Genomic DNA, 8,191 nt, shown 5'->3' with positions numbered 1-8,191 from the left:
AGAAAAAGCTATCCAGTATTTAATAAATGCATCATAAATGTAAAAAATATATATGAAAAAAAAACATACTTAAGAAACTCTACCTCTACATGGATTTCAATTATTACGGGCATTTTTTGGAGCATAACCTCAGAAATAATTGAGAGGTACTACTTTTTGCATCAATATATGTTTTGAATTGCTTTTAATGGAGAGGACTATCTTATAAGGAAATGTTGCCTTTCCAATACTGACAAGTTAATTCACATGCCTGTAAAATGACAACAAAAAAAGTTCATTGCATCATGATGACTTGAGTCACGCCATACCAAAATCGTGATTCCACTTAGTTGAAAGGAATCCAATTGTTTCCCTTTAAAATCAAACCCCTTAAATTGTTTTGCTAAAACCATATCTACCCTTTCTTGTGAATTAGTTTGGCTACAGTAGAAGTAAAAGCAGATTTGAGAACTCACCAGGCAGGATAGAATTGGACATTATAAATCCTGCTACAGCGCTGCATAAACATGTTTGACAGTGTGGATTTTTATAGGTTGCCTGTTTATCTTTGTACTTGTGTCAGTGTTTACAAATGTGCTAGAATTATTCTGTATGGCTGCTCGTGTTTGTCCCTCTCAGCGTCTAAGAGGATGCCGGAGGAATGAGAATAGTCAGAAAAAGTTGATTCCCATAAAGAGGCTAACTTGGGACATCTGTTGTGAAGAGGCACTTGAATCACTATTTACCGCTTTGCAAATTTCTGCTGCACATCATAACTTTTGCGTGTGCGCGTTTTTTTGTTTGTCTTTTTTTTAAACGGGGCTCTGGCAAGTGGGAGAATTTGCTGTGTTTTCTCAGGTTCTTATTCTGGGTTTTGGGGACTGTTAAAGCGGGACTCTCAGTACCCATCAGGCCCCGGCGCCTTTCTGTGAAGACGACAAGCACAGAAGGCGGATTCCAGAGAAGGCGCCTCGTTCAGTGAACACACACCCGGCGCGCTAAAGAGGTTAAACTGCTGCGCCTGGCACCGCCAATTGTATTGATAAGCGTTTGAAGATGCTTTTTTCTCCTTCCTGGCATCACACTTCACGCTCTTTATTTGGCTTGCCACTCCAGACAAACTTCAAACCTGGGAGTGTGTGTATTCCTGCACTCAGGTGTGTATCGCCACGGTGTTTGTGCGCATTTGCGTGTGTGGGTGTGTGTGCAGCGGCAAGGGCCTTGGCTGCTGTTTGTTTGTGCTGCCTCGATTCTATAAACCAGGCCTGTGATCTCCCAGGCAACATGCCTCCAAATTCCTGAGCTGCTACATGTAAATATATTGGTGCCACTTTGTCTGATGATGAAATGAGCAATAGGATAGCGAGCAAGGCAGGAAAACCACGCAGGTTCTGAGATCTTGCGTTTGTGAAGCGAGTTTGAACCGGGACGAAGCAAGAGTGCCAGCGTGAGCACATCAGCGCTTCCTTGTGACTTCTCGGTCTATTGCTACTTTTGTTGCACCGCTCCCTTTCTGTCGCCGCCCGTCTGTCGTTATCCGCTTGTTAGCCCGAGGTCTTCGTCTTGGCCTGGAGTTATAGCTGTGTCGGGCAGCTGTTTCGGCCAGCCCTGGGGGTCCTCGGAGGCAAATGGCATGTCAAGGAGTGGTCACCAAGGTAGATTGTCTCCGTCGCACTCGGCTTCACCGCCACCGGGCTCACTTGTCCAATTAGGGGATCTTTGGCCCCCCTTTAGGTCCCCAACCTGTCCTTTTGACTGATTCTTCAATGTGTCTGGCTCTAACCCCAAGAAGAGCACACCTGACACCCCACAAGAACACACACACCAATGTAGTGGTATACAGCAGCACACGGCAGTGTTCTAATAATAATGGTCCTATATTTTATTTACATGTCGAGATATTTATGTTCTTCTACTTTTTTTCCCATCAATTTGGCATGCATTTGCTTACACATAATCCATCCGATTTTCATTCATACCTTGAGGGTTATTGTTTTTCTCATTCCAAAGAGTCACAGTTTTCCCATAATTACACATTTTTTATCCAAAGATGTCTCCATCATTTTCAATGGGAAGGGTTTGATTTAGAGGTAAAGGGTCAGTGTATTCAAAATGGCGCTTTAGTTCCCGTTAAAAATGGGAAGTTCAGTTAGTTCAATTCATCCTGCTGTTTAATCTGGTAGCTTTCACCCACACAAAAAATCCCACAAGTCTGCATTTTACAACCCCAAAAATGTCCAGTGATACAGTATATTCAACAAACCATTCTCATTCTAGATGAACAAAATGTCATCTCATTTTATTTACGTAGTGAATCATTTTCAACAACACCACAATTCCCACATGACCAAATATCCTACATTTTTCATGAACATATTGCATATCGCCTATGTTTTTTCATTTCAATATAATTTCACCTCATTTCATATGTTTTACTGCCATGCCAGATCATTTAATATTCTTCCAACATTGTGCACATTTTCACAATTATCATTTATGGTCATTCAATGTTATTCAATATAATTCCACATCATTACATGTCTTTCAATATTTGATACAATTCCACATTTGCTCAGTATTATTTCACAAAATTCCAAATTCTTTCATACATTTTCTGCAACATTTCACCTTAATCAATATGATTCCACATTTTTCTACTTTTCCATTCAGCAATTTTTCTAGAAATTGCATCATCAAGTTTTTACTGTTATCCATCGATTTCTAAAATTGATGTAACATGATTCAAGAGAACACTAACCCATTGAAATGATTTCCTGCCTGGTCTGAGATACCTCTAGTGACTACTAGGTAGTCCAACTATGCATTTTCTATGCCGCATATCCACATTAGGGTCCTGTTTGAGGTGCACCACCTTGTAGCTTGCTGCCGGAAACCAAAATCCTGCCCTATCGACATGACTTTCTTTTTGACCTGAGTACTTCATGGATTGCGTCGAAACTAATTTGCTATACCATGTTGATTAACTAACTTTTCATCATGTTTCTGACATTTGGGAACTTAACTTGAATTTTCCCATAGCTCACGGTCAAACATTCCACATTTCCTCTCATGAAATAGTCATCTAATTAACTCTCCAAAGCAGGCTGAGTTGAGTGCTAAAATAAACTGGACTTGACTGTGTAAACTATGGCGGTTTGCTGCATGACCACATTGATAAAATATGTATGCAAATCAGAGCAGTTCACATTTTAAATTTGTTCTATGTAATCCCACGTTCCTTCTGACATAGAATCACAAGTGAGAACTTGTTGCTTGACTGACATGACTGATTTGATCCTTTTACTCAAACTACCTAACAGGCCCCACCCCACTGCCTTGACACCCCCCCACCCCCACCCCACCCCTCAACGGGTGGAGTGAGGCCGTTTCAAAAATGCGTGGTCCTCTTCTGCTCTCTGCCCTCTACCAGGAGACAAAGTATGAGAGGGCTGCCAGACATCACACGAAAGCGCTGTTAAAAATACATGTATACCACCCCTCATCATTTATTGAAGACCTCTCCTGCCTTTATGTTTATGAGGTGAGAGGCCTCCCCGTGGCTTCGCTCAGTGACCCCTGAGGTTGGGCAAGAAACTGCCTCTTCCCTTTTAATTTAGCACACTTAAAAATAGATTCAGGGCTGACCAGTTGGATGCATTAAGCTTTTCAACCTATTCACCAAATGCGTGGCAATTAATATTCAATAAGGACATACGTACACTCGGGGGGGGGGTGAATCACAGCTTCATCTGTTTCATGAAGATCAAAAATGATTAAAGATCTTTTTCTATTTTAGCGCTTTGCTCTTCATCTTGATTTTCTGTTTGAATCTCATAGTCAAAATGGCCAAATGCGCATATATATATATATATATATATATATATATATATATATATAATATATATATATATTCAGCCAGTTCAGTTCAAATACATAAGGTAGAGGACAAGTAAGGTAGAGGACAAGTAAGGCAATAACCAGCCTGCCTCACTTGGGATTGCGCAATCTTTTTACTGACTGAGTTGGAATGGCTTCTCATTGGCAATGCCTGTCTTATCCCTAATGATTTCAGGCACTTTTTAATTTACCTTTAATTGTGCATAATGAGGCTAAATTTTAGGCTCAAGTCTGTCCCATCCAAGGTGTTTATCAATTTCTGTTTATTAAGAATTTTGTACATGTTGTGCGTTTGACAGCAATTAGCAGAAGGCATTTCTGTTGCAACTGGTTTGGTGCATTTATAGGCTGCACAGCAAATCAAAACATGAAATAAATTTAAAATAGTCCAAATATTTTTTCTTTTATGACTTCTGAATGAAATTGAGTGAAAAATACTTAACAGTCAAGAATATTTACTCGTGCTGGATGTCTTTTGTCCAGACGTCACAGGAAGACTAGTGCAAAAATATTCCTCGTTTCGGGTTGTGGTCTACTCCCAGAGGCGTTTCTATGGCTGGCTGGTTACGGAAGGTCATGGTCTCAGGGGTGGATTTTTTTTTTTTGCAATGTCATCTGGTTCAAGAGGCTCGTCACGTTCCAGAATGAATGAGCAGTGAGGCCTGTGGTAACAACAACTTATTGATTGAATAATCTCTGTCATCTGATGTGGATATAGCTTACACCGGACCCCTGCTGCGCGCTACACAGTTTTCATTACCCACTGCTGGTGGAAACATCCTGTCAAGACTGTTTTTCAATCAGTTTCTTTCGAGATTCTTTTTACACTGTGCTGTGCTCTGTCAGTTTATAAAAGTTTGCCAAAGACTCATTTGAATATAAGTGCTGACTTTATGTTTCGTGTCAGACATCTGGTGACCCTGTTGACCGGCTGCATATTTTAATAGTTTAGTCCTTGTTTGCCTGTGTAAAGGTTTGCACCACTGTTTAATTTTGGTGTTATTGAAATTGATATTACTATTTGCAAATCTTGAAAAGAAAATTTGACACGTGTTTTGTCGCAGTTTGGTCCTGGTGGCGGGATCGTTTGATTGTTTGGTGTTTTATAATCTCAGGTGGGCTGGGCATACTATTGTATGCATGACACAATGATAAAATGCTATGCATTCATTCATATATATTTTATACCTACAGTATCTATGGCAGTGATATATAGTGACAGGCAAAACAATGAAATGCTCACATGGCGAGAGGTAATGAACCTGTGTGACCACCTGTTGCCATTCATACAACAGAATAAGTCATGGTCGCCCACGTGTAGAATTCTTGAGTTCTGTTAAACAGGCCAAGAGTTCACATTGAAACAATTTCCAAATAATTTAGATGAGATCATCTTGTGTACCAAATTAAATTGAATTAAAAAGTTCCCCTTTAAAATGCACTTATTTGAGTTGTTTTAATTACAACCCATGTAATGAGTATTTAAATCATCTTGCACACACCTTACATACATCTAGTGTACATCTAGTGTATATATATATATATATATATATATATATATATATATATATATATATATATATATATATATATATATATACACATACACCATTTGATTGTGTTGCAATCAATGCAAATTACCTTGCTTTTAGCTAATATCCGGTAGGAAGCAAAATTCATCACAAGTGTAGGTCATTTTACACATTTTTGCTGCTCTGTCATTTGTTGTCTATCCATGCTTGTTGGCATAATGGGCAACTGTCAGTCACTTGACAGTAACAGACATTCCGTCATCGTTCCTGACTGGTTGCCCACCACTCTTGGCGAGTGATGAATGCAATGACGGACAAAAACCCACTTTTCACCAATGCCTATTTTTTTTCTCATTTTTTAGGTTTCCTGTCATTCTCTTTGTTTTTTCATGTCCTGACGGACTGCCACCCTCTGGTGATTTATCTGAACTAAAACATGAAAAATGCAATCCATGTTTGGGTTTAAGTAAATACATTTGGGGATTTAATGAAACACCTTTTAACAGGCACCATCATACAGCCCTAATATACTATTTAAATAATGGAATTGTTCCACTTTTAAATGAACCGTCCGTGAAACATGTTTCACCCAATATATTGAAAGTCGTACAGGTAAGTTAGAGCTTCCCTGCTCATTCCAGACAACATCATTGTAGTGCATTTTTTGTACAATATCTTTCTACGCTTCTGTTTGGCTTTCATAGGTTAGCCATACTCATTTTCTACTTTGAACAAAACACCTGTGGTTTGCACAATATCACTTGTGAATGAAAGACTTTCGATCCTCTAAGATGGCTGGCTTGTGGTCTTCCATTCATTTTAATAATGCTTCAAGTCACCTTTGCTACGCTATGACTGTATCTCAAAAAAGGTGATTTCAGGCCTGCAAAGCAGCAGGTCCTCCTCCATTCCTACTCTCCCGCCCCTCTCCATCCTCAACCCTCCGTCTGATCCGAGAGGAAAGCTTTCATTATTTGCCCAGATTGGGATGTCAATCCCTGCGCCCCTGACCCAAGTTGTAGTTGTAGCCCGTCATATTGGGCAAATGATTAGTGGGGTTATCTCGCCTACAGTCTGCAAGTCTCGCCTTACTCCTCGCGGCCCGATGTACCTCCAGGCAAGGTTGCTCTTCTCTCGCTCACGCCATCATTTCTACTTGCTTCTACTTCATCATGTTCTTCATCTTCTCGAAGCTCTCAATTCACAACTGAATCACCAGATCCGCTTTGGCACTTTTGTTTGAAGCCTTCAAAAACAACATGGTGGACCTTTTTGAAGATATTTCAAATGCATTTAGGAAAGTGCGTGATGGCAAAAAGTTTAGCCGTTTAAGATAAAGATCGCAGGTTTTGTAATGAGATCTGACATTTGGTTCATTTTTTTTTTTTAACAAACTGGAGTGTGTAGTTTTATTGGCAGCTGTGTCTCCGTTTAGAAGCTAAATACGAGTCTTTCTCACAAAAAAGTTTAGGTTGTAAAAAATGCTGAATGATGACTGATAACCCAACTTTTTTTTTTTAACAAAGGTTTGTGTTTGAGATTGTTGATGTCTTCACCCTAGGGTCAAAGGTCAAGTGCATTTTGTAAACAGGGTTACAGGTTGGACTCATATTGTAAAGTTGCATTCAAATATCACCAAATTAGGTACTCGTGTACTATCAAAAAAGATAATCCACGCCTGGGAAATTTGCAATTCAAATCAGAATTCATCCTGCAAAAACACTACATTTTCTTTACTACTGATGTGGAGAGGGTGAGCAATTTTCCTGACACGTTTAACTGGTATTTTATTTATATTATATAAAATAGATCATTTTGAAATTAATTCAAAGAGATAAAAATGAATATAGCTGTCCACTATAATTTAAAGGGTTAAAGGCACGTTCGTTGTTTTCTCAATAGGTGCAGGTGTAAATTGATTAATTTCCACAAAAAGTTACCATTTATTGACAATGATCTCTCTTCAAAATATCCATGTGCTAATAAAATTGATTTGCATTGAATTTGTCTAAATGGGCCAATGTTGTAACATGTTATCAGCAGATTTTATTTTCTTGAACGCGTCCTTTAAATAGTATGTTTTATCATTACGATTAGCTATCGTCGGGATTAAGAAAAGTCACTGATCATTTTGGCTCTTTCATTCTCCTTTTTTTTCATGTCGGGAGCTCAACGAGACTCCATCCGCACTTCATTAACCCTGAGCCGGGGACAATCCGTGGGAAGAGCGTGGGGATTTAACGCCAGCCTTTCACATGCAAAAAAAAGGAGGGGAAATAAAGTCACCCGTTTTTTTTTCTTTCTTTCTCGGCTCTGCACTTTCAAGAATAACCTTTTACTGGTCATTATGTGAATCAGACACGGATCGCTATGATGGGACTATAATGATCTTTTGGCAAGTTGGGAGGTGTTTCATTCCCCCTCCTGTTCGCAGGCCAAGCCGTCACTGTATTTTTAATGCAATTTTCCGCTTCATAAACGCGCCAGTTATCAGGCCGTCAGTCTGATATTTCACGGTGGCGAGTCCGCGGACGACCGCTAAGTGGAGGGCCCCGCAGAACAGGTGCCATGCGCGGACGACAGCAGGGGGAGCTGCCTATCAAAGCCATTATCGACTTTCAATTAAAACCTATTAAAGTCTTTTGTTCTAATCGTTAACAGCGAGGCTCGCCCGGCAGAATCTGAACTGATTTGACCTCTAATAGAAGTCGGGTGCATCACGAATGGGAGGGGGAATATGTATGTAGGCTCGGGAAAGGGGGAGGGGGGGGGGGCGCAACTGC

Source organism: Hippichthys cyanospilos, chromosome 15 (assembly GCF_059441005.1).
Source record: "Hippichthys cyanospilos isolate Australia breed blue-spotted pipefish chromosome 15, RoL_Hcya_1.0, whole genome shotgun sequence".
NCBI lineage: Eukaryota > Metazoa > Chordata > Actinopteri > Syngnathiformes > Syngnathidae > Hippichthys > Hippichthys cyanospilos.
This window is presented reverse-complemented; position numbering follows the sequence as displayed.